Source organism: Mustelus asterias, chromosome 7, assembly GCF_964213995.1.
Source record: "Mustelus asterias chromosome 7, sMusAst1.hap1.1, whole genome shotgun sequence".
Lineage (NCBI taxonomy): Eukaryota > Metazoa > Chordata > Chondrichthyes > Carcharhiniformes > Triakidae > Mustelus > Mustelus asterias.
In genome coordinates, this window is record NC_135807.1 from 35,185,432 (window position 1) to 35,208,095 (window position 22,664).

Below are 22,664 nucleotides of genomic sequence, written 5' to 3' on the forward strand. Positions count from 1 at the left end.
CCAAGAGCTATCAGATGTTATTGCTCAATGTTTTAGCTCTTCTGTCATGGATTAGTCAGTTCATTTAGAAGCTCATATGACCTAAGGTTTCACCGCACATCCAATGAGCATAATGCTGCTAAATAAGGGAAGACACTTCTATTAAAAGCCCTCAAATTTAGCACATGGTAGAAAGACTGTGAAGGCTGAGCGTATTGGGAAAAAGAGTAGGATGGTTTTTTTAAATGGCAAGGTTCAAAGTTCAAATTCCATGGGCACAACATCTCTGATGTAGAAGCATACATGGGAAGGTGACACCAAGAAGGAATCAATAAGTAGTATAACAGCAAACTTAGGCAGATTGTAATAGAGATGGGAAGTCTGAGGGAGGTAAAATCCAATTCCTAGAATCATAGAGTCCTAGAAGGAGGCCTTTTGACCATCGAGTCTGCACTGACCACAACCCACCCAGGCCCTATCCCCATAACCCCATGCATTTACCCATTAATCCATGTAAGAATTTGAGTAGTAGATGACACAATGGGTCTTCAGTTTGGCATTGTGCTCTGCAACCCAGGGCCATGTGAGGAATTTCTGATACTTATATTGGCTTCCTGCACTTGCCTTCAAACCCAGTGAAAATGCCTGTCATGTACAAACGGGCCTGAGTTTTAACACTGGGGGTCTTTCTATCCTTTTTCCAAAACACTACAACCCATAAACTGGCACACAGCGTGACAAACGCAAAAAAATCATTCCCAGGAAAGCCAATCCTGTTTTTGGAGAGCTAGCACTCAGTAAAATAAAAATTTTAAAAATTGCCCTAGGTTTGACCGGTTGGATGAAGAACGTTGTGAGTACTCAGGGTGAGTGATCACCGAGTTTATTTGGAAACAGTCACTGGTGAGTAAGCGGAGAACTAATAGCACCGGGTCATAGCACCGGGTCATTGCTATGATCTCAGCAGCTATTAGTTGAAGCAGCTCTAAACCCTATCAAATGTTTAAAAGCTCCAAGCCCCTGTAATCTTGTTAAAAACAGTGTTTTTTAAAACTAATTTAATGTTAGGAAGCAAAGAAGCCTCAGCTGACAAATAAATGTTGGCAAAATAAGTGAATGAATACTTAAAACGTTCATATGTTCCTCTGTCTGCTGGCATTCGTTGTAAAATCTATTTTAAAATGTGTTAGCATGTCTGTCAGATGACAAAATGTCACATGATCGTGTTAAGGCCGACATCATCGCCAGTAATATTTAGGTTTCTGTTCCTCATATATCATGGGGGTCTATGCATGTGCTAGTTATTGGAAGTGTTTACATGTTTCTACCTTCTCCTCCACCCCAATAGAAGTGTAAAACAATATCCGGTGACTGATATTCACTGAGAATATGATACCCTACTCCCAGGACTGGCATGTTGGGGAACTTCTCCACTGTCGCACCCATATTCAGCCCCCAGACTAATTTGCTGGATCACTCTCCCACATCCGAATTATATCTGCTGAATGTGTGTATTTGAATCCCGTAGTTTTTGTCAACACTCTTGTTCCTGCTGTTGCTACAAATCAAGCCTACTTGTGACTAATAAATAAACTTACTTTACTCATAGATTTCATTAAGCTTTAAAAAAAAAATTATCCTCCATTAAGAAAGGCTTATTTCACCTTTTCCCGAGCTATAACTCAGTGGTAGCAGTTTGGCTCTGACTCAGAAGGGTTCAAGTCATGCTCCAACAGAACACAAAATTCAGCCTGACAATTCCATGCAGCCTAAGGGATGCTGCACTGTCAGAACTATGAACATAAGAAGTAGAAGCAGGAGAAGACCACATAGCCCATCGAGCCAACTCCTCCACTCAATATGATCGTAGCTGATCTTCAGCTTCAACTCCACTGTCCCACCCGTGTCCCATATTCCTTGATTATCTGAGAGACCAAAAACCTGTCCACCCAACAGTAAAATATACACAATGATGGTGCACCCACAACCCTCTGAGGTACAGAATTCCAAAGATTCAGAATCCTTTGAGTGAAGAAGTTTTCCGCAACTCGGTCCCAAATGATCAGTCCCTTATCTTGAGACCGTGTCCACTTGATCTAGCATCTGCAGCCAGAGAAAACAATGGCCTGAATTTTAAGGCAGGTGGTGATGTAGGTGTCTGAAACCCCCAATGTGCAGATTGGCCCCGATAGGAGCATATCTGAACATGTGGATTTGTTTGGGTAGCCAGGGTACCTTTTGGAGGGGTGAGGCACCCTTTGGGGTACATCAGGTATTCTTTGAGATTGTGAAAAGTAGACATGATTGTACATAAAAATGCATAATAAACTTATTGGACTGTCAAGTTGTGAAAGAACTGGCAAGCTGTCAAAGAACTGCCAAGCTATCAAAAAACTGACAAACCTGTCAAAGAGCAGTCTTTACAAAGAACTGTCAAAATCACTGGAATTTTTAAAATTCGTCCATGGGACGTGGGTGTCGTTGCCTGAATGTTTGTTGCCCATTCCTAATTGCCATTGAGAAGTGTGGTGGTGAGCTGCCTTCTTGAACCACTGCAGTCTATGACATGTAGGTACACCCATATTGCTATTAGGAAGGGAGTGCCAGGTTTTTGATGCAGCAACGGTGAAAGATTGGCCATATAGTTCCAAGTCAAGATGGTGTGTGTCTTGGAGGGGAGCTTGCAGGTGGTGGTGTTCCCATGCATCTGCTGCCCTTGTCCTTCTAGATGGTAATGGTTGTGGGTTTGGAAGATGCTGTCTTATGTGCCTTGGTGAATTCCTGAAGTACATCTTGTAGATGATACATATTTCTGCCACTGTTCATCATTAGTGATAGAGGGAATACATGTAGGATGTGGTGGATGGAGTACCAATCAAGTGGGCTGCATTGTTCTGGGTTGTATTGAGCTTCTTGAGTGTTGTTGGAGTTGTACTCATGCAGGCAAGTGGAGAGTATTCCATCACATTCCTGACTCATGCCTTGAAGATGATGCACAGGCTTTCAGGAGTCAGGAGATAAGTTACTTATCACAGAATTCCCAGCCTCTAACCTGCTCTTGTAGCCATAGTATTTATATGGCTAGTCCAGTTCCGTTTCTGGTTAATAGTGTGTTGATTGTGGGAGTTGTAAATATCATTGGAACTGTCAAAGCTGTCAATGGATTTAACTCTGCTGGGTTTTAATTGACAAAAAAGTGTGGCGTTTAAAGAACGATTATCATTGTAGGATTTGTACTGCATGAAAGATTTTACAACCTAATATTGTCAAGGTGGGGTGGCTACTTAAGCAGTTTGATTGACAGCTCTGGGTGACTACTTTACAGAAATGTTTGTTTTTATAACAGTGCCACTGATCACCCTCCCCCACATCCCCGGCTAATTGCTGCCCTGGCCAATCCCTGATATGGTAAATCCCCCCACTATAGAGCTGCCCCTGCCTTCCTTCATGGCCCTGCCCCTTCAGGCCCTGCCCGTATAGGCCCCACCCCCTTGGCACTGTCCAGTGCCCAGTGGGCAATGCCATGGTGCCTGGTGGGCACTGCCACAACGGCAGTCTGGCAGTGCCAAGGTGTCAGGCTGGCATTGACAAGTTGGTACTGCCCAAAGGCCCTCCTGCCCCCAACCTCCTGAGGGGGCTTCAATGACCTCCATTCTCACCAGCAAGACCATCATGTCAGGTCCCCATTGATGGAGACCATACATGATCCTTGCCGGTAAGGACCTCCACTGCTGAGGACTCACTAGTCACATTTAAATTGCTTACTGAACATTTAAATCAGCCTTGTACCCTTCCCTGCTTGTTTTTTTGGCATTTGCCACCTATCTCTAATTGCCCTTGAATTAAGTGGCTTGTTGGACAAACTCAGAAGATAGTGAAGGGTCAACCACATTGCTTCCCTTCTCCCTTCTCTCTTTTATTAGTCATCTGTCCAGCAGCCCTGGAGCAAAATGTGCAAGATGCCTCTGGGCCCATCCTGGTTGCCTAGGCTCAGCTTTCTTGTGCTTGCTCCAGCTGCATGCATTCTATATACCTGCCCTACGGGCCAATGCGATAAATCCTCCCTTATTTTCTCCCCAGATATTGAACATTCCCCAGACAGAAGGGAGGTATAATCCTCCTAATTGTATATTCCAGTATTTTCTGTTTTCACTTCAGATTTGACTTCTTTTATTTACCAAACCAAGGACTGAACCTCACAACCAAGGCACTTTGTGTATCACAACCAATGATAGTTGTTAATTGCTGCTTTTTCTTTCTCCTGCCTAAACTCTGCATTCTCCTTTTGCCTTTTCCCCTTCATATTCATATGAATAGCTGATCCAAACTCTTCATTCTGGTCACATTTGCTTTGAACCCACAAGTTCTGCAGCATCTAGGCATAGCTACAAGATTTCTGTCACAAACTATCTGATCTAATATATCCTTATGATTCTGAAAGGTGCAAAGGCCAACTTCCCTTCTAGAAAATGTTTCCAGTATGCTTTGTTGCATGTCAGTGTTTTCCGTTCAGAGAATGATAACAAGATGTTCCAACCGGCATCTATGGCTCAGGAGCAGATAATGCAGTGTCACTGCAAATAGAGTTTGACATTACATTCCTGTACCTTTGACCTTCAAGGTTAATTCTGATGTCCTTCCCTTGATGTCCGGGAAGAAATTGAATTGATATTAAAATTTATCCTACTGCATAAATTGATTTTACCATGATGCACAAGGATATTTCTTTAATTTAAAAGCATTTTTATGAAGGTATTGGTTCATAGAATCATAGAATCATAGTGCAGAAGGAGGCCATTCGGCCCATCGAATCTGCATCGACAACAATCTCACCCAGACTCTATTCCCATAGCCCCACATATTTACCCTGCTAATCACCCTGACACTAGGGTCAATTTAGCATGGCCGATCAACCTAACGCGTACATCTTTGCACTAGGGAGGAAACCGGAGCATCCAGAGGAAACCCACGCAGACACGAGGAGAATGTGCAAACTCCACACAGACAGTGACCTGAGGCCGGAATTGAACCTGTATCCTTGGCGCTGTGGGCAGCAGTACTAACCACTCTGCCACCATTCCTTGAGACATCCGCGCAAGTGATTTGAAACTTTGCCACAACTTTGGTCAAACTTTGTTCAATATGCTGCAATCAATGATCAGATGTATATCAGAGAATCATAGAATCCCTACAGTACAGGAGGAGGCCATTTGGCCCATTAAACCCACACCAACAATAACCCCACCCAGGCCCTATCCTCATAACCCCACGTACTTATCCTGCTAATCTCATTGATACTAATTGAGCACGGCCAATCAACCTAACCCGCATATCTTTGAACTGTGGGAAGAAACCAGAGCATCCAGAGGAAATCCACGCAGACACGAGGAGAATGTGCAAACTCCACACAGACGGTGATCCAAGGCCAGAATTGAACTTGGGTCCCTGGCGCTGCGACACATCAGTGCTAACCACTGTGTGAACCAATCCTGTTGTAACGTTTTGAAGGTGTTTTCAGGTGCAGTAATAATGAATTGTCTTTTCTCAGTTTCTACCAGCTCTTTGGAGGCAGTGTATCTTCCTTCACTCACCTTAGTCCTGGGTGACAAACATCTTAAAATTTCGGAGCTTTCAACCTTTACTGTAGTTTGATGAGACCATTTTGACCTTTGACTCTGCTGATACCTGGTAGGAGCCATTTTTACCAACAGGAAGTTCAAAGAGGACTTGCTGCAACCTAATGTGAATGGCAGTGTTCTCAATTTGAGCCATGTTCTCGATTGATTTGCACCTTCATTGAGGGAGGCCAAAAGGTTGCATCTCAAATCACCATTCAGCCCATCGAGTCTGCACCAACCGCAATCCCACCCAAGGCCCTATCCCCATAACCCCATGCATTTACCCTAGTTAGTCCCCCTGACACTAAGGGACAATTTAGCATGGCCAATCTATCTAACCTGTACATCTTTGGACTGAACTCCTGTCTATCTATATCCTGTTCTTTCCTCTGATAATCCCCAGCACTATTAGCAACTCCATCAATCTTCGTGTCATCCGCAAACTTACGAATCAGACCACCCACAATTTCCTCCAGATCATTTATATACATTACAATCAACAGAGGTCCCAGCACTGATCCCTGCGAAATACCACTAGCTACAGATCTCATTCTGAAAAACACCCTTCCACTGCTACTCCCTGTCTTCCAAGTCAGTTCTGTATCCATCTGGCCAGCCCACCCTGAATCCCATGTGATTTTAGTTTTTGTACCATGAGGGACCTTGTCAAATGCCTTACTAAAGTCCCTATAAACTACATCCACAGCCCTTCCCTCATCAATTTTCTTTGTCACCTCTTAAAAAACTCAAAATAAAGTAGTGCAAATAGAAATAGATAAATATGACCTGATAGCCATTACAGAGACATAGCTGCAAGGCGACGTAGATTGGGACCTGAATCATAGAAGAAATCATAGAAACCCTACAGTACAGAAAGAGGCCATTCGGCCCATCGAGTCTGCACCGACCACAAACCCACCCAGGCCTTACCCCCATATCCCTACATTTTTTACCCACTAATCCCTGTAACCTATGCATCTCAGAACACTAAGGGCAATTTTTTTTAGCATGGCCAATGAACCTAACCCGCACATCTTTGGACTGTGGGAGGAAACCGGAGCACCCGGAGGAAACCCACGCAGACACGAGGAGAATGTGCAAACTCCACACAGACAGTGACCCAAGCCGGGAATCGAACCCAGGTCCCTGGAGCTGTGAAGCAGCAGTGCTAACCATTGTGCTACCGTGCCGCCCCTGAATATTGAAAGGTACATGACATTTAGGAAGGACAGGAAGGTAGGAAAAAGTGGAGGGTGACTGTTAATTAATGATGGCATTTGCAAAATAGCAGTGGATGACCTAAGTTCAGGAAAGCAGAATGTAGAAGTGGTTTGAGTAAAAATGAGACACAATAAAGGCAAGAAGTCACATGTAACAGTCCCAGATAGTGGGACAGGGTATAGAGGAAGAATTATTGGAAATTTGTCAGAAAGGCATGGTGATAGTCATGGGGGATTTTAATCTGCACATAGACTTGAAATTTCGGGGGCGATTCTCCCATCCCGACGAGCTAATTTTTTAGCGTGGCGGGCCGGGAGAATTGCGTGTGGGCCGATTTGTGGGATTTGCAGATGCGTTCCCGCGCATACGTATCGAGACCACGCAGGAAACCGGCGGGAACAGGAGGTAAGTTATTTTAATCTATTTTTAATGTAATTTAAATGTCAATATCGGGCCCAGGACTGAAGTCTTAAGTCTTTCACTCTGGCTGGGTTCAGACTCGCTCCCCACTTTTGGGGAACTAGCGGGAGACCCCGCTGGAGTGAAGGGGGGAATTAGGGCCCCCAGGGGGTCAGGCAGCAAGGGAGTGGTGCCCCCTGGGTATGAGCACCCTGGCAGTGCATTCTAGGCTTAGAGCAGTGCCAAGGGGGCAGGACCTAAGGGCAATGCCAAGGAGGGGAGGCGGGGGGCCTAGGGGACAGGGCCTAGGGGCGATTGGTGGGGGTGGTGGGTCCCGCTGCCATTTTGCATTGGGATTGATCGGGGCTGGAGGGAGGCCAGCGATCGGGATGGGCTGGGGGGGTGCGGTCTTCTTGGGGGGCCTGCCTCCCGTGGGGGTGGATCGTCACTGCTGGGGGTAGGGGCAGGACATTGGGGCGCTCCGGGACAAGCGGGGGGGGGGGGGGGTTGGGGCTGGCCTGGGAATACTCGTGGGGGGCCATGGGGTGGGGCTGGAGGGGCAGCACTGCGGGGGTCTCGGGCTGGCCAGCGATCAAACTGGCCAGCAAACTGCAGGCTGACTGTTCGGGGCCACTAGACCATAAGACCATAAGACATGGGAGCAGAATTAGGCCACTCGGCCCATCGAGTCTGCTCTGCCATTCAATCATGGCTGATTTTTTTTTCTCATCCCCATGAGAAAATGGCAGAACCCTTAAGAGTATTGATAGGCAAAGGGATCTGGGTGTGCAGGTACACAGGTCACTGAAAGTGGCAATGCAGGTGGAGAAGGTAGTCAATAAGGCATACGGCATGTTTGCCTTCATTGGTCGGGGCATTGAGTTTAAAAATTGGCAAGTCATGTTGCAGCTTTATAGAACCTTAGTTAGGCCGCACTTGGAATATAGTGTTCAATTCTGGTCGCCACACTACCAGAAGGATGTGGAGGCTTTGGAGAGGGTACAGAAAAGATTTACCAGGATGTTGCCTGGTATGGAGGGCATTAGCTATGAGGAGAGGTTGGAGAAACTTGGTTTGTTCTCACTGGAACAATGGAAGTTGAGGGGCAACCTGATAGAAGTCTACAAGATTATGAGAGGCATGGAAAGAGTGGATAGTCAGAAGCTTTTTCCCAGGTTGGATGAGTCAATTACTTGGGGGCACAGGTTTAAGGTGCGAGGGGCAAGGTTCAAAGGAGATGTACGAGGCAACTTCTTTACACAGAGAGTAGTGGATGCCTGGAACTCGTTGCCGGGGAGGTAATGGAAGCGGATACGTTAGTGACTTTTAAGGGGCATCTTGACAAATACATGAATAGGATGGGAATAGAGGGATATGGTCCCTGGAAGGGTAGGGGGTTTTAGTTCAGTCGGGCAGCATGGTCGGTGCAGGCTTGGAGGGCTGAAGGGCCTGTTCCTGTGCTGTAATTTTCTTTGTTCTTTGTTCTTTGTTCTATTCTCCTGTCTTTTCCCCATAACCCCGATCCCCTTATTAATCAAAAACCTATCTATCTCTGTCTTAAAGACACTCAATGACCTGGCCTCCACAGTCTTCTGCGGCAAAGAGTTCCACAGATTCACCACTCTGAAGAAATTCCTCCTCATCTCTGTTTTAAAGGATCGTCCCTTTGGCCTGAGGTTGTGCCCTCCGGTCTAGCTTTTCCTACGAGTGGAAACATCCTCTCCACGTCCACTCTATCCAGGCCTCCCAGTATCCTGTAAGTTTCAATAAGATCCCCCCTCATCCTTTTAAACTCCAACGAGTACAGACCCAGAGTCCTCAACAATTCCTCATACGACAAGCTCTTCATTCCAGGGATCATTCCTGTGAACCTCCTCTGGATCCTTTCCAAAGTAGTACATCCTTCCTTAGATTTGGGGCCCAAAACTGCTCACAATACTCCAAATGGGGTCTGCCCAAAGCCTGATACAGCCTCAGAAGTACATTCCTGTTCTTGTATTCTAGCCCTCTCGACATGAATGCTAACATTGCATTTGCCTTCCTAACTGCCAATTGAACCTGCACGTTAACCTACGCATGCGCAGAGTTCCAGAACTGTCAGACTCTGGTGTGAATAGACCCCTCCCCCGAGCTTTTAATGATATTCACGATTGTGACCTCTGCAGTGCACAGAGTGAGGGAGATTATTGTCTGAAGTCGCACTGAAAAAACAATCATTATTTACACCAGTTTTCCTGCGAATTCAGCACTTAGAACATTTTTGGGAGAATCGCCCCATCATTTGGGCAAAAATACCATAGATAAGGAATTCATAGAATGTTTTGGAGATAGTTTCTTAAAACAGCATATTTTGGCACCAGAGAGCAGGATATATTAGAACTGATATTGTGCAACAAGATTGGATTAATTAAGACCTCGCAGTGAAAGTACCCCAAAGTAACAGTGATCATAATATGATTGAATTTTATATTCAGTTTGAGGGAAAGAAGAATGGATGTAAGACTAGTATTTTAAAATTAAATAAGGGTAATTATGAGGGCATGAAAGTGGAGCAAGTTAAAGTGAACTGGCAAATTAGGTTAAGGGATAAGTCAAGAGAGATACAGCTGAAGCTATTTAAGGGGATATTTCAGAAAACACAGAATAGATACATTCCAAAGAGAAAGAAAAATTCTAAGGGGTGAATCCACCATTGATGGTTAACTAAAAAAGTTAAAGATAGTCTCAAACTTAGTGAAAAAGACAAACTTAATGACAAAGACAAGTGGCAGATGAGAAGATTGGACAGAATATAAAAAAACAACAAAGAATGACTAAAAGATTAATAAGGAGAGAACAACTGGAGTACAAGAGAAAGATGGCTAGAAATATAAATACAGGTAGTACGAGTTCTGTGGATATTTAAAAAAGAAAAGACTTCACAAAGTGAGCATTGGTCCTATAGAAAGTCACTGTCTGTGAGGAGTCTGCACATTCTCCCCGTGTCTGCATGGGTTTCCTCGGGGTGCTCCGGTTTCCTCCCACAGTCTAACGATGGGTGGGTTAGGTGGATTGGCCATGCTAAATTGCCCATTAGAGTCAGGGGGACTAGCTAGGGTAAATGCATAAGGTTATATGGATAAGGCCTGGGTGGGATTGTGGTCGGTGCAGACTCAATGGGCCAGGTGACCTCCTTCTACAATATGTGATTCTATGACTCTATCAAAGTGAGCCTGGAGAAATAATAATGGAAAATAAGCTGATGACAGGTGAATTGAACAAGTATCTTTAATTAGTCTGCATTATATAGAGGACACAAGTAACATCCCGGAAATATCTGTAAATCAGGAAATGGAAGGGAGGAAGGAACTCAGGAAAATTACAATCACCAGGGATGTGGTACTGAGCAAACTCTTGGGACTGTAAGTTGACAAGTCACCAGGTCCTGATGGACTTCATCCTAGGGTCTTAAAAGAAGTGGCTAGTGAGATAGTTTAATTTTCCAAAATTTCCTAGATTTGGGGAAGGTCCCAGCAGATTGGAAAATAGTGAATGTAACTCCATTATTGAAAAGGAGGGAGCCAGAAAGCAGGAAACTCCAGGCCAATTTGTTTAACATCTGTCATAGAGAAAATTAAAGGTATCATGAAAGACATTGTAGCAGGGCACTTAGGAAAATTCAAGGTAATCAGACAGAATCAACATGGGGCGGGATTCTCCAGCCATTCACGCCAACAGGATTCTCTGGTCCCGCTGCAGTGAATAGAGGTTTGGCTGAGTGCAAAATTCTCTATTCTCGCTGGCAACAGTGGCGAACAGCCAGAGAATTCCAGCCATGGTTTTGTGAAAGGGAAATCATATTTAGCCAAATTATTGGAGATCTGTGTGGACAAAGGGGAACCGGAGGATGTACTGTACTTAGATTTCCAGAAGACACATGAAAAGTAAAAGCTCATGGTGTCAGGGGTAACATCTTAACCTGGATAGAAGATCGGCCAGCTAATAGGAAAGAGATAAAAGCAAAATACTGCGGATGCTGGAATCTGAAACAAAAACAGAAAATGCTGGAAAATCTCAGCAGGTCTGACAGCATGTGTGGGGAGAGAATAGGGCCAACGTTTCAAGTCTAGATGAAGCTCTGATGAAGGGTCATCTAGACTCAAAACGTTGGCTCTATTCTCTCCCCACAGATGCTATCAGACCTGCTGAGATCTTCCAGCATTTTCTGTTTTTGTAATAGGAAACAGAGTTCAGTCATATGGTGGAAGAGGACAAGTCTTCCAACAAAAGCTGTTATATCCACCACCTAGAAGGACAAGGGTACCCATGGCATTAGACTTTGTCAGCATCTCCAAATACACCTCCAAGTTGTTGTGGTATCCTTTGAGGAATATTTGATGAATATTCATGGGCACTTAAGGGCCTTTGTCAGCTTTTTGGCTTGTGGGAGTGGGTGCGAGAAGGGTCTCGTGATTCTTGAGGGTCCAAGGCCGAATACTGACCTTATTTGTGGTGTCACAGATTGTAAAAACCTTCCCAATCACTGGCATGGCGCTAAGGGATAGGAGAAATGTGCTTGGGTCTTGGTGCCTGATTTTTACTCCTCTTGGATTGGCTATCAGAGGGTCATGGGCCATCTTCCGTGCTGTGCCACTGCAATTGCATCCTCACATGGAAACTCATCATTATCACCCTCTTCAGGTTCCTGTAAATACATTTTTGTGATGATGTGGTGGGCATATCCATCATATAAAGTGTCAGTGCCAAGACCCTGCCCTGTGGGAGGCTGTTATTTGAGCGCTGACCTTGCCTCGTAGGTTAAACTTCACACTTCAGTTGCTCAGGAATGTCTACAGCTGCCCACATAGTTTGGCACATGGCAGCAGCAGAGACATTTTGAGCATCAGTCTACGTTTCCACACAGTATCGTGCAGCCTGAAGGAAGATCTTTGAAAGTGGTTCCTGTCCTGACAATGCAATAAAATCCCACCTCAGTGTTTGTGGCATTAGCAAGGATTTGTCCACTGCAACTGTGTTGGGACATTATTGCCAGCGTGCTCCTGGGGGGGAGATGAGTTGGTAAATGGGCAAATTCTTAAAAGAGTGAGACACTCCACGTGTATGGGTCAAAGGCAGGAAGGTGAAATTAGGTTGAAGGATGGTGAAATTGGTTCGATGGACAAAATGGCCTACTCTGGTGCTCCTAATCGGATGTTCCTCATTTCCTCAAGGATTCTCCTGCTCTACCTGTGCACATTAGAGAGGTTTCTGCCAAACATGTGTTAAATGAATGGCGCCATTTTGGGAGAAAGTTTGCACAAATTTTCAGTGACAGTTTGTGACCAGAGTCATATGTGGTCAAATCGAATAGGAGTGACAGACTCCTGTCTCGATGGCACATCTGGTGTTGTTTCTTCCCCTGACAATCCAACAGCTCTCATTGTCCTTTTTTGTTTTTCAACCACAAGTTACCAAGTTGCCAATCTCGTGTCATAATCACTACATTACCATTCCCATATTCAGTCGCAAACTTGGCCTTTTTTTTATTTAAAGAGCCAGCGGCTTTTTGTCATTTGTAATTGAAAATCGGTGTCATTTGGAAATGAATGATTTTACAATACAATTTAAAATTCCTTTCCCTAGCCACGGATGATGTATCACCGAGAGAACATTATAATACAGTTTCTTTTTCTTTCATTTGTCTATTAGCAAAATGTGAACTCAAATGGAGTTTCGGAAACCATTGCAGCATTCCATTCAGGAAAGCAGCCAGCAAATATAGAACCGTGCACATTCCTTCCAGACCTGCCCCTCCCCTTGGCACTTTATGCTGCATTTTTGTCAGGGTCTGGATAATGTTGATGGTTTCCTTCATTCCTCTCTCTCACCCTCGTGTGTAACTCTTTGCTTTCTCCTTGCGACCCCACCCTTGCAGTACATTGCGCATGAGAACCCCAGACCTCAGGAGATTTCCCACATACAGGGCTGAATGAATGACAGTGGTGGTGGTCCCGAAGGTGAGCCGGAAAGCTGATGGCAACTCTTACAGGGATGGTTCCAGATGCCCTGACGCAACGATATGCCCATCAGACATGTAGCTGTCTGGCGACAGGGCCTCAATCCTCGAAAGGATGAAGAGCCCACTGCCAAAAGCTGCTGGCCAATCTGAGGGCCAACACCTCTTAAGTCCCAACAGTGTCACTGGGAGCAGCTAATTGTGAGGAGGATTGTACTTTATTGCCCTGTTTTCTTTTTGCTCTTAACATGAGTATATTAGCAGTGCCTCCCAAAGTACTGAATACCAACGTCGGTCAAAATTGAATGGGTTAGTTTGTCGCAGGTGGCACAGTGGTTAGCACTGCTGCCTCACTGCTCCAGGGACCCAGGTTCAATTCTGGCCTTGGGTGACTGTGTGTGGAGCTGGCATGTTCTCCCTGTGTCTGCGTGGGTTTCCTCCCGGTGCTCCGGTTTCATCCCACACTCCAAAGATGTGCAGGTTAGGTGGATTGGTCATGTTAAATGTGTGGGATTACAGGGACAGGGTGGGGGGGCGAGGACCTGGGTAAAATAATGTATCGGAGAGTTGATGTAGACTCGATAGGCCAAACAGCCACTTCTGCACAGTGGGGATTCTATGATTCTAGGAGTTTGAGTTGGAGACTCTCAAACGCTATTACCAGCATTTTCCTATGAGTGCAGAGTAAGAAATTACCATCGTGTAATGGGCTCCTTGCGTGAAGCAAAAAAGAATTATATTTAATGTAACCTCACCCTCTGCTGGCTGGTGTGAGTTAATGAATATATAGAAGTCTGAATTGGCAACTCGTTCAATAGCAGTGACTGATGTGTTGTGTGCAGCTGATATAATGTTATATATGAGTGTTTCACAGATCATGAACACATGTGTGGCAGAAGGAGAACACTGATCCATATGTTAGGAACATTGTGCATAAGTAATGTAGAGTTTCATGGATTGAATTAGTTTACTGCTGAGAAATTTGGCAAAACTTCTCATTTGCAAGTTGATGGTTTAGAGTCTACAATCGAGTGCATTGTATGTGGTGAGGAAGGGGTAGATGAAACTACTACAGCTTTTCAAACCAGAATCCGGGCGTGGAATTTATGATTTATTTTAATTGGAATGATACAGCACAGAAGGAAGTAATTCGACCCATCATGCCTGTATTACCCATTTGGTATTACCACCCGACTCATCCCACTTACCAGCTCTTTCCCCATATCCCCAAAATTTCTTCCCTTCAAGGATTTATCCAAGTTCCTGCTGAAAGTCACTGTTGGATCTGGTTCCATTATCCTTTCAGGCAATACATCTAAAATAATATCTCACTGTGCAAAAAAAATGTTTCCTCGCGCTTCCTCTGGCTAAACTGCTTAAATCAAAACCTTAAAACCAATCTCCTCATAACAGTCTCTGCTCCTTGAAAAACAGCCCCAGCTTCTCCAGTTTCTTTACAAAAACTGTATGGCTGGAATTTTATCGGTGAGAAGTCTCACAACCCCGGGTTAAAGTCCAACAGGTTTATTTGGTAGCAAATACCATAAGCTTTCAGAGCACTGCTCCTTCGTCAGATGGAGTGGAAATGTGCTCTCAAACAGTGCAAACAGACAAAATCAAGTTACAGAATACTGATTAGAATGCGAATCCTACAGCCAGCCAGGTCTTAAAGGTACAGACAATGTGGGTGGAGGGAACATTAAACACAGGTTAAAGAAATGTGTATTGTCTCCAGACAGAACAACTAGTGAGATTCTACAAGCCCAGGAGGCAAGCTGTGGGGGTTACTGATAATGTGACATAAATCCAACATCCCGGTTTAGGCCATCCTCATGTGTGCGGAACTTGGCTATCAGTTTCTGCTCAGCGACTGCGCTGTCGAATTTTATCGGCAGGCCTGCCCGAGGCTCGTAAGATTGTGCCCGAGGCCAAAGGAGAATGCCGTTCTGCAAGCCTCGCCCACCCCGATTTCAGGGCGGGCGTGCCGGTAAAATCAGGGCCTAGATCTCTCATTCCGCATCCATTCTCGTAAATTCCTTTGCACATTCCTTACATCCTTGATGTTCTTTCTGAATTCCAGAATTCAACACAAACTCCAGATGAGGCCTAATCAGTGTTTTAATAAAGTTTAGTGCAACTTCCTTGCTATTGTGACAACGTTTGACTTGGAAGCAGTAACAGTAAGGAAAATTTGTAATTACTTTAAAACGTTTGGGGGATCTGTAATTGTTTTTTTAATGTTGAAAAGGACATAAAAGAGTTTGTATCACTTGTAAAGGGGTCAGTTATAATCCTTGGATAATAAGAAATACTGGTCCATGTGATCTGGCAGGCCTTGGTGATCTGGAAGCTGTACAGGAAGGAAGTTAAAATCTGGAGACCGTGTGGCAGACACAAGAACAGAAGAAAATGGAAGGGTTGAAGAGAGGAGGAGTTCAGCAAGCCAAGGTGGAGAGCTGGTTTACCAAGTGGTCAATAAGCACTTTAATGATGACATGGCAATCTAGTTGTGAGAGAACCCCTGGGGACAAGTGACCACAAATTAATGGTAGCATTCTTTGTCAAGGTGAATAGTGACGTAGTTCATTCTGAGACCAGGGTCCTGAATCTCAAAAAAGGTAAATATGATGGTATGAGGCATGAATTGGCCATGATAGACTAGGAAACATTACTGAAAGGAAAGACAGTGGACAGGCAATGACAGGCATTTAAAGAACATATAGGCAAGCTCCAGAAGTTGTTTATTCCTGTTTGGTGCAAGAGTGGTAAGGGAATTGTGGCAAAACCGTGGCTTACAAAGGAAATTAAGGAGAGTATCAGATTCAAGGAAGAAGCATACAAATTGGCAAGAAAATGCAATAGGCCTGAGGATTGGGAGCAGTTTAAAATTCAGCAAAGGAAGACCAAGGGATTGATTAAGAAATAAAAAATAGAGTATGAAAGTAAGTTAGCGGGGAACATAAAAACTGACTATAAAAGTTTCTATAGGCATGTAAAGAGAAAAAAACTGACTAAAATGAATGTAGGCCCCTTACAGTCAGAAACAGGAGAATTCATAACGGGGAATAAAGAAATGACTGAGGAATTAAATTTGTACTTTTCTTCAGTCTTCACAAAGGAAGACATGAATAATGTACCAGAAGTGCTGCGAGAAACATGTTTTAGTGAGGAGCTGAAGGAAATCAACATTAATAGAGAAATGGTTTTGGGGAAATTGATGGGATTGAAGGTGGATAAATCTCCAGGTCCTGATAATCTTCATCCCAGGGTTCTTAAAGAAGTGACCCTGGAAATAATAGATTCATTGATGGTTATTTTCCAAAATTCTTTGGACCTTAGACTGGTTCCTACAGATTGGAGGGTAGCTAATGTAAGCCCGCTATTCAAAAAAAAAGGTAGAGAGAAAACAGGGAACTATAGACCAGTGAGCCTAATGTCAGTACTGGGGAGGTTGATGGAGTCCATTTTCAAGGATTTCATAACTCAGCATTTGGAAGGCAGTGGTATAATCAGACAAAATCAGCATGGATTAAAAAATGGAAGTCATGCTTGACGAATCTATTGGAATTCTTTGAGGATGTAACTAGTAGAGTTGACTAAGGAGAACCAGTGGATGTCGTTTATTTAGACTTTCAGAAGGCTTTCGACAAGGTCTCACATAACAGACGACGATGTAAAGTTAAAGCACATGGGATTGCAGGTAATGTCTTGAGATGAATAGAAAACTGGTGAGCAGATAGGAAACCCCCTCCTTCCCCCCCCCGCCCCCCACCCCCCCCCACCCCCCCCACCCTACCAATCGCCTCCTCTACTCTGCAGAGTTCCAGAGCATTGCCAGGGTGCCCAGTGGGAAGCGCTAAGGTGCCTGGTGGACAGTGTCAGGCTGGCACTGCACCATGGGCATGGCACAGCCCTACCCCGACCACCTGGCAGGCTTCAATGGCCTCCGATCCCCCCAGTGAGGCCATCACGTCTGGTCATCATTGGTGGAGACCATATGTGATTCTTGCCAGGGAGAACTCATCATTAATATTTAAATCATCTTCATGCCCTTTCTGGGCTGAAGCCAATTTGGCTGGCAAAACAGTGTGGGCAAGATCAGAGGAGGCGAAGAGTGGGGCGCCAAGTTGATTTTTCGGCCGCCCATCCTATCTTACCACCTCACCCTTGCCGAAAGTTGGGCACTTCCCCTGTCCCCCCCTCCAGCTAGAGCTGCCCAACTTCACGCTTGACATCCCTCCTTTAACTGCTGAGATTCCATCTGTGGTACACACATGACCAGAACTTGCAAGCAACGGACCCCATGGTATAGATCGGAGCCTGACTCCCTTTAGACATCCTCTCTCCCTCTAGTGAGCTGTACTGCCATTTGAGGACCCAACCATCACCCTTTCCCCTCCCCTCAACCTTGCTGCTTCCAAACCATCCAACCTCTGCTCAACCACCCCACCCAGTGTCACTGGGTTGGACAATCATATCTCAGATCCAAAGATTGAACAGCCCTGTCTATTTTAAGCTGTTGGCAAACAGGAGGCATACATTCCTGATGTGTCGTTGTCTTAATTTCAGCTCCTACCTAATCTGCCTCTTTACCTGCTCCTGCATGCGTTATTAAATAATGCTCCTTGAGTATAAAATGTCGGTGGATATTCCAGTGTAGTGCTGAAGGAGTGCTACATTGTTGGATGTATGCCTTTTGGATGAGACACGAAGCTGACACAGGAGATGTTGTGTGAATGCAAACTGAACAAAGTGATAATCCATCACAGATGCACAGTCAATCCCTGCAGCACAAAATAATTATGGGATCCTTTCCCACACACAGCCCTCTCGGAAGGCAGCAAGCCTACGATGCAGTTACTTTATTAGTAAAGCATTTTCACAAAATTCTGGCAGTAATTATAGAGCAAGTTCCTTCAGTTAAGAAAAGGTCAACAGATAGTTTTTTTTTGACTAGAATCATAGAATCCCTACAATGCAGAAGGAGCCATTTGGCCCATCGAGTCTGCACCGATCACAATCCCACCCAGACCCTATTCCCCTAACCCCACATATTTACCCTGCTTACACTAGGGTCAATTTATCATGGCCAATCAACCTAACCCGCACATCTTTGGACTGTGGGAGGAAACCCACGCAGACACGGGGAGAATGTGAAAACTCCACACAGATAGTAAACCGAGGCTGGAATTGAACCCAGGTCCCTGGCGCTCTGAGGCAGCAGTGCCAACCACTGTGCCAACGTGCCACTCCAACTTAACCCAATTAACTTAAACAGTCAAACCTAAACAGCTGGCAAAATCTCCACCCCACTAACCACAGTTACCCTATACGTGCCACAGCAACGCCAGTTGGATTAAACAAATTGTTGGTGTGTAGCAGTGTAGTTGTTGGCCAAACTGCACAGATGTGGTTTTCAAATGGCCTTCAATCTAGGCTGCCTAATGTTTTGAAATAATAAATCAGAGAGTTTGGGGAATGTGAAACAGTCTTGTGAGTTCATGGCCACCAACCTTTGGTCTCCAAATATGTCAGATTATATCCTGTAGATTTATGGGTTCTTTTTAATGACTTGGAAAACTGCAGCCCACAATTCCATCTACGTTTCAATTAATGGGGATTGGGGGGACCTTGTTTTTTCACATGGGATAATGTGTTCATTTCATTAGGAAAGGTTGGGTAGGTTGGGCCCGTGTCCATTGGAGTTTAGAAGAATAAGAGATGACCTTACTGAAACATATAAGATCCTGAGGGGACTTGACAGGTTGGATGCTGAAAGGTCATTTCCCCTTTTGGGAGAGACTAGAACTAGGGAACACAGCTTAAAAATAAAGGGACTTCCATTTAAGACTGAAATGAGAAGATTTTTATTTTCTTTCAAAGGATTGTTTATAATTCTCTTCCCCAGAGGCAGAAGAGGTTTACCAGGGTGTTGCCTGGTCTGGAGGGTATTAACTATGAGGAGAGGTTGGATAAACTCAGTTTGTTCTCACTGGAACGACAGAGGTTGAGGGGTGACCTGATAGAGGTTTACAAGATTATGAGTGGCATGGACAGAGTGGATAGTCAGATGCTCTTTCCTAGGGTAGAAAAGTTAAGTACTTGGGGGCATAGGTTTAAGATGTGTGGGGAAAAGTTTAAGGGAGATGTGCAAGGCAGATTTTTTTACACAGAGGGTGGTGAATGTCTGGAATGCGCTGCCCAAGGAGGTAGTGGGAGCAGGTACAATAGCGGCATTTAAGGGGCAACTAGATGAATACATGAATAGGATGGGAATGGAAGGATATGGACTCTGTAAGTGCATACGGTTGTAGTTTAGGCAGGCATCATGATCAGCGCAGGGTTGGAGGGCCGAAGGGCCTGTTCCTGTACTTTTCTTTGTTCTTTGTTCTTTGAAAGTGGTGGGAGCAGAGTCATTGAATATTTTTAAGGTGGAGTTAGGTATATTATTATCTCACAAGGGAATCAAAGAATATCGGGATGGCTGAAAGGGGAGTTGAAGCCACAGTCAGATCAGCCATGATCTTATTGAATGGCAGAGCGGGCTCAAGGGACCGAATAGCCTACTCCTGCTCCACATTTGTATGTCTGTCATTGCCTTGCCTTGTCACTGGCTTACATAGAGGATAGGAGCAGGAGGAGGCCATTCAGCCCTTCGAGCCTGCTCCACCATTCATCACCATCATGGCTGATCATCCAACTCAATAGCCTCATCCTGCTTTCTCCCCATAACTCTTGATCCCATTCGCCCCAAGTGCTATATCCAGCAGCCTCTTGAATACATTCAATGCTTTGGCATCAACTACTTCCTGTGGTAATGAATTCCACAGGCTCACCACTCTCTGGGTGAAGAAATGTCTCCTCACCTCTGTCCTAAATGGTCCACCCTGAATGGTATCCTGGTCTACCCTTATCCTTATTGCTAAAACCCCTTGTTCTAGATTATACCACAAGAGGAAGCACCCTCTCCACGTCTACCCTGTCCATCCCCTTTCTCATCCTGTACACCTCAATTATCACAGAATCACACAATCCCTACAGTGCAGAAGGAGGCCACTCGGCCCATCGAGTCCGCACCGACCACAATCCCACCCAGACGCTATTCCCGCAACCCCACATTTTTACCCTGCTAGTCCCTCTGACACTAGGGTGAATTTATAAAGTCATAGAGGTTTACAGCATGGAAATAGGCCCTTCGGCCCAACTTGTCCATGCCGCCCAGTTTTTACCACTAAGCTAGTCCCAATTGCCCGCGTTTGGCCCATATCCCTCTATACCCATTTTACCCATGTAACTGTCTAAATGCTTTTTAAAAGACAAAATTGTACCCGCCTCTACTACTACCTCTGGCAGCTTGTTCCAGACACTCACCACCCTCTGTGTGAAAAAACTGCCCCTCTGGGGGACACTTTTGTATCTCTCCCCTCTCACCTTAAACCTATGCCCTCTAGCTTTAGACTCCCCTACCTTTGGGAAAAGATATTGACTATCCAGCTGATCTATTAATTTAGCACGGCCAATCAACCTAACCTGCACATCTTCGGAGCGTGGGAGGAAACCGGAGCACCCGGAGGAAACCCGCGCAGACACGGGGGAGAACGTGCCAACTCCACGCAGACAGCGACCCGAGGCTGGAACTGAACGAGGCCGGAATTAGATCTCCTCTCATCCTTTGAAATGCCAGTGAATGTCGGCCTAAACTGCCCAATCTCTCTTCGTAAGCCAAACCCCTCATCTGTGGAATTTGCTGTGTTGGGGGTTCTGCACTCCCCCATCTCCACCCTCCATGCCCAGAGCAACACTGACAATCTGTACCGTTGCTGCACGCCACTGCCCCCCTCCCCCCCTACCCCAGCCCCCCCCCCCCGCACACTCACTTACAGGGACTAAGTTCTATTTACGTTACATAGGATTACTATTAGTGTTTCGCGTATGGTCATCCATGATTCCATCTTTTTTTCATGAGTGAAAACATTTATAGAAAACTATTATAGAAAGGATATTATTAAACTAGAAAGAGTGCAGAAAAGATTTACTAGGATGCTACCGGGGCTTGATGGACTGAGTTATAAGGAGAGGCTGAATAGACTGGGACTTTTTTCTCTGGAGCTTAGGAGGCTGAGGGGTGACCTTATAGAGGTCTATAAAATAATGAGGGGCATAGGTCAACTAGATAGTCAATATCTTTTCCCAAAGGTAGGGGAGTCTAAAACTAGAGGGCATAGGTTTAAGGTGAGAGGGGAGAGATACAAAAGTGTCCAGAGGGGCAATTTTTTCACACAGAGGGTGGTGAGTGTCTGGAACAAACTGCCAGAGGTAGTAGTAGAGGCGGGTACAATTTATCTTTTAAAAAACATTTAGATAGTTACATGGGTACGATGGGTATAGAGGGATATGGGCCAAATGCGGGCAATTGGGATTAGCTTAGCGGTTTTTTTAAAAAAAAGAGCGGCATGGACAAGTTGGGCCGAAGGGCCTGTTTCCATGCTGTAAACATCTATGTCTCTATGACTCTATGACCTCTATGACTCCTCTATGAGTGGACAAGAGCCCTTAACAAGCATAAAACATAACAAGCATAATTGGTGAGTAGCTTTCTGACAGGTTACGCAGTGTAGCTGTGTTAACAATGTATGCTTACGAGCATTGGACTTTTCTTAACTACTTCCCAAATCTGTGACAACAAACAAAAGAAATGGAATTTAGTCAATAAAGTCTAGAAATCGAAGCATTAATGTAGGAAAATGGAGCAGTTAACTTGCACACAGAAACAGCAACATTGAGATAAATGTTTTGTGATGTTGGTTACGGGGTAAATATTGGCTGGTACACTTGGAGACCCTCTCAGCGGTTTTTGAAATTGTTATCGGGAAAGTGGCCGATTTAATGGAATGATGGATTAAAGGATTAATTTCTGAGGACAGGTTGCCTTGTATTTCTTTGAGTTTGGAACATTGAGAGGAGGTCAAATGAGTTTATGATAAAGGTACCTGATAGGGAAGATGCAAAGAAAGTATTTATTCGCTTTGCGGAATACAGTGGTTAGCACTGCTGCTTCACAGCTCCAGGGACCTGGGTTCAATTCCCGGCTTGGGTCACTGTCTGTGTGGAGTTTGCACATTCTCCTCGTGTCTGCGTGGGTTTCCTCTGGGTGCTCCGGTTTCCTCCCACAGTCCAAAGATGTGTGGGTTAGGTTGATTGGCCATGCTAAAATTGCCCCTTAGTGTCCTGAGGTGTGTAGGTTAGAGGGATGCGTAGGGATATGGGAGTAGAGCCTGGGTGGGATTGTGGTCAGTGCAGACTCGATGGGCCAAATGGCCTGTTTCTGCACTGTAGGGTTTCTATGATTTCTTCTATGAATCTTAATATTGAACATCATTAGGTGGAAAACTTAAATTTGGGGCAGTATATTCCTCGCCCTTTGGTGACAGCTGGCAGGTTGAAGAGCTGGG